Source organism: Rhagoletis pomonella, unplaced genomic scaffold, assembly GCF_013731165.1.
Source record: "Rhagoletis pomonella isolate Grant_MI unplaced genomic scaffold, Rhpom_1.0 Rhpom_scaffold_00004, whole genome shotgun sequence".
Classification (NCBI taxonomy): Eukaryota; Metazoa; Arthropoda; class Insecta; order Diptera; family Tephritidae; genus Rhagoletis; species Rhagoletis pomonella.
In genome coordinates, this window is record NW_023458558.1 from 18,343,904 (window position 1) to 18,349,736 (window position 5,833).

Here is a 5,833-nt window from a genome sequence, read left to right on the forward strand (position 1 = left end):
TTTTTTCTTCAGAATTACTTGTACACAGTTCGTTAAATGAAAATACACTAAATATGTGAACGTGGATAGCTTTTGCATAAAAATATGTGTTTTAAGTAGATGTGGATATACATATGTATGTATATATTTCTATACAAGTACATATAGTGCATATCATAACTATACGACACCCATTCATTAAGAAGTTTTGGTAATTTGTTTTATCATTACTTAAATTTACACCGTATAAATCCAAAAAATCAATACAGCTCTGTAAAATTTTTCAGCGTTTTTGTTTTATCTGAATAACAAAAATGCAATTTTGTAGTTCGTTTAATTTTAGTATAAGAAAGTGTAAAAAATCCCGTTCATTTCACGGTGCAAAACGAAAAACATCATATTTCAAAACACACGAAAAAATCGATAAGTTCGCGAAACTAGGGGCCAAATATAGTAAAACTGCGTATTTAGTTTTTCCCTCTAACGTCAGGATTTTTCGAAAGGCTTCGAAATTTCAAAGATATGATAAATTCAACAAATTATTTAACAAAAGAGAGAGAAATTACTGTAGAAATAAAAAAGTTAAATTTTTTAGGTCGATATTGAGAAAGCCCGTTTCCTTTTTTAATTTCATTACATTACACTTTAGCATGTAATTCTTTTCCATAACAAATATTGCAAATTTTCAAGGATGTCCGAGGATAAAATTTTGAAAGAACATCTTCAATACTTATTCTTCCTTGTACACAAAAAAAAAATACATTTCCAATTCTACACAATTTTCATTTTTATTTGATACCCATATTGGTATTCTACGTTGCTCAACATTTTTTAAATAATTTATCGAATTAATCATGTTTTTGAAATTTCCTGTATTTGGCCTTCTGTTTCCTGTGTTTTTGATATTTTTTTTTCTTGACGGCGTGATGCATTATCACCCATACAAAAAACTTGCGAACATACTTTGCATGGAAGAAAATAAGTGACACAGTCAGAAAAACAATATATGCGAAATTCGACGGGATTCTTCGGCAACTTAAAACTTGCACAAAGCAAAGTAGCCTTTTCTTAAAATTTCAGACTTTTTACTTAAATTCATTCGAATAAATCGAGTAAAATATCTTAAATTTTAAGAAAAAGCAATTGCTTATTTTTTATTCATACGGCCCTTGAACTAAAATTGAAGAGGCTACGAAACTGCGGGCATACATTTTTACGAAAGTTTGTTGATTTACTTTCTCAATATCGCACAATTTTTGAAACTGTTTTTTTTTTTTAAGGTGAATCTGTATCTGTTTTTGCTGGGACCCTTTTGTATTTAATCAAACAATCCGTTTTAATGCCGAATCGAGGTCAAAGTGTTTCATTGTATTCAAACACATGAATATACATTATTTTTCGGGAAAAAGTTTTGATTGAATAATAATTAAGATAAAATAAAAAAAAAATATAAAAATTTGTCATTATGTGGGTGCCGTATAGTTATGACAAGCACTTTATTAAATGCAGATTATTGGCGAGTCTACCAGTTTTTCTTCGTCTTTTATTTACCTGCTTCTTTTCCACTCTCTTTGAAGTTGTAAATAAGGCACTAACGGTTTTTGTTTTTGGAAATCAGGGTATTGTTTTCTTGTTCGTAGGTTTCTTTTTGATAATTTATTTTTTTCTTAGCGCAACTTTTTCTTTGCATATATGTAATTATTTTCTTTGTTCGTATTAATTATGTATGTATTTAGTAGTGATTTTGTTGCTCACTGTCCGTTATCGACTCAGCCCAACTTTTGGTTATCTGTACAATGGAACCATGCACTAATTTTTGCGTGTTTTTTTTTACTAAATGGAGATTGTTTTATTATATATTATCCCTATGTATGTAATATACACAAAAAAAAAAGAAATTCCATGGGATTTAAATCGTGTGTTGTTTTTTTTTTATGTAACCAAGTTTTTCTTTTTTGTTTTGAATAATATCTGGCGTTCACACACTTTTGTATGCGATTTTTTTATGTGTAACGTGCATCTTGATGCCACACAAATACATAACTACATGGGTTAAGGGAATTACATACAGTTTAACGCAGGCTCCAAACGTCAAATGGGCTTTTTCTATGCTTTGTTTTTTTGCATAAAAACATGAATACATCACAATTGTATAAACGCCATTAATGCAGTTTTGATCATTCAATGACGATTTTTAAATTGCGAGGTCACTACACTTTATTATTATTTTTTAATTTTAACTGAGAATGATGCACTTATTTATGTGCTTTTACATTATTTCTCCACTTCCAGTAATTTATTTATTTTTTAATTAGTTTATACAAATTTCGCAAGTTAATGATTTATTTTTTATTTTTCAATAGAAACATGATTTATAATTTTAGTTTGGTGCATTTCGTTATAATTTTCTAAATACACAGCCTCACAATTGTCCTTCTCGCGAATAAAAATCTAAATATAACGATTAGATTTTTTTTTTTTTGGTTTGTTTTTAAAACCACAAATTCATTCTATGCGCACAATTTTTTCGCCAATTCACTTCCTTCACGTCAATTATTAGCTTCTTGACTGCGCCGTTTGTTATATTTCAATGCACTTTTTTCGGCCTCATGATTACATAGCTACTTTGTACATTTGTATGTTTATGCTTTTAAGTTTGTATGTAACACATTTACATACATCTGCATGTAGAAATATGTATATTTAATATACATCAGTATGTTTACTTGCTTTCTCTGCGTTTGCGGCGTTGTTGTTTCGTGAGTCGCATTGCCAACGAAACTGATTTTTTTGAAATCGTAAAAACACACAAAATGCCTGAATGTGCTAATACCAATATAACAACAACAATACTCTGCTTTGCCTATTTATTTAACGCTCTGGCATTTTGTATGGTATGTATGTATGGGGAGTATTTAGCTCCACTCCGCCACTGGCTGTTATTCATTTTAAATGAGTACATACAGCATGTCCATTTACTCGCACTCATATTACACTATGATACAACTTGTTAAAATAAAAATTATCTCCATCACCGTAATAGTTTTTTATCAATGTTTCTTTTCAAATACAAGTATTTAACATAACATGAAATGCAAAAAGACGAAACAACATCATCGCTGAAATGCAAAAAATCCTAACTAATAAAAAATTCAAATTTCACTTTTTTATTTATATGATGGGTTTCACCAAATTACAACTCCCCACATCATTAAAAAAAAAAATATAAAAATATTAGTCGCGACTTTTTCCATTTCAGTTGCGATGTTGTTACGTCTTTTTTCATTGCAGGTGACGATATGTACAAATACAAAATAAGTTTATTTTGTATTCGGATTATTCCCTTGGAAAGGAGGAAAACGACATAAATTTAAATATGCCCTAATTATCTCTATTTCAGTAATAACTTCTTTTTATGGACTACATTTCATTAAACCGTGGGAAATTATTAAAAAAAATCAAAAGAAGTTCTAATTTTTGTCTATGAAACTTTTATTTCATGCATAATTACTTTACTCCAGTCACAAGGAGATGCCCCACCAGTCACAACTTTAAATATTTTTTAATATTTTTTGGAAGATTATATAAACCCCAGTTTTATTGAAAACGAAAGCGTTTAATTCATATTTTACAACACAAATACATCGGTCGTGAAAATTAAGTGGTTTGGCTAAAATTCATCTTTGAGTGCACAAGAGTAAAATAGAGTTCCTTTCAGTGTCTCACTAGTCACATTCATTCAAATTATAGTTACATAAAACTAAGAAATCGTATGGTATTTTTGTTAAATCATTCTTTCTTAAAAAATATCTTTCGCTGTTGCATAAGTTCCGACGACATAGTTAAAATTCACAATTGATAGCATTCTGGAGTAAAATGTCCCACTAGTCACAATGGAATCGCCCATTGTATTTGAAGTATTTTTTCTTTTTGTGACGTATTTACATTTTATATATTTTTTTTTTGAGCTTGAGACCGTTTTTTAATGAAAAACTATTGTGGAAAAGCAACAATAATTTTTGTCTGGCGTCGTTGGATCGAATCCCACTGAAAGAAGTCTGATCTCCGAAATAACTTCTATCATTTGTAAACTTTTGTTTTTTTTTCCACAGAAATTTTTTTATAAAAAAACAGCCTCAAGCTCAATAAAAATTGTTCAATATGATTTGTTAGGGCATAACGAAAAACCAAATTACCTAAATGATTCCTTAAAAAAAAACCAACATCCGCATTAACATCCGCGGATGCCTAAAATCACATATTCGCAACATCCATTGTTTGTACATACTTTCAAACATCGTACAGCCTCATAAGTAAAAAACACTAAAACAAGTAATTTTTAAGCAAAAAAACAAAACCGTCTTCAATTCTCATATGTATATCCAATGGTCGGATCTAAACCAAATTATTATGGGACCACCTCTGAGGTACAGGCGTTCTTTTAAAAAATTATAGAATTATATAGAAATCGGTAGTTGTTGAAGAAACATTTAAGGCTTCCTACTGTGGTAGCATAGTGTGATTTATGGCAAGTTCTGCATGCAAACTCATTGAGTGCCCGTAAAATCCCATTGCTACTAAAAAAGAAAGCAAACAACAAAGAAAATCGCACCAACCCAACCCTACGTTGGTTTTTACCGGCAATGAAATCGGTATTGCTCATTGGTTGTTTTTTCATACTCACATGCTCTCTTTTACATTAAAGCACAACTGTTGCGTTGCTCTCCGTAATGCTATTTATAAATTACCCTTTTCAATTAATGTCTTGTTTTAATTTTCACTTTTTTTATGCGTGGTTTTGATGCATGCGTATTTTTGTTGCATTAAAAAGTGGTAAACAAACGCAGCTTGCGTTTTTTTAGGAAAAATGGAAAAAGCAACAAAGTCCAAGCGAAGTTATGGCTGCTATTTCGGCGTGTCGCGTAGGAGTAGAGTTCAGATTCCTCTATGGAGACTCAAAAAATTAAAATTATTATTTTTTTTCATCTAATACCCAAAATCGAAAATATCACATATAAATTTTGGCCCCGATTGGAATCGATTAGGGCGTGTCGCACAGGGGTCAAAGGCCAGGTGTTTCTAAGGACTCGAAATTTTCATTTGATACCCAAAATCGATACCAATAAAGTCGAGGATATGACATAAATTTTAGTCCCGATTAAATTCGGTTAAGACGTCGTCATAAGGTAGTCCGAACTTTGACCCCTGTGCGACACCCCTTAACCGATTTCAATCGGGACCAAAATTTATATGTGATATCTTCGGAAATGACAGCATCAAAATTAGTTGTAATTTTTTGAGTCTCCATAGAGGAGTCCGAACTTTGCCCCCTGTGCGTCATATCGAGCCCTAACCGCCAAAATAACGTAAGCGACATTTTTTTCAAAATTTTGTTTTTGATGCAGAAATGTATCTAGATGTTCTAGGAATATTTCTGCATCAAAAAGAAAATTTTGAAAAAAATGTCGCTTACGTTATTTTGGCGGTTAGGGCTCGATATCTTCACCGTCTCCAATCGGAACCAAAATTTATGTGATATTTTCGACTATAGTAGCATCGACGTAGGGGTTTAGGCGTAGGAAATCTGATGTAAAAATTTGCTCCCTACATTTAAGGACCAGGGGTGCATTCCCTGTAAGCATTTGTTGCTAGTCCATTTCCTTATTGAACCTACTACTATTAAGTGCTATTTAAACTTGACAGCGTGGCTGTTACTGTTAATTCTATAAATTAATTTGCTTTATTGTATAGTTTCAGGCAGGCTCACCCTAAACCATTTATTTGTGAATACTAGTGTGGCATATTAGTATCTAGCGAAAGTTGGTGTCCTTGACGCGGGGCTAGATCTTAAGTG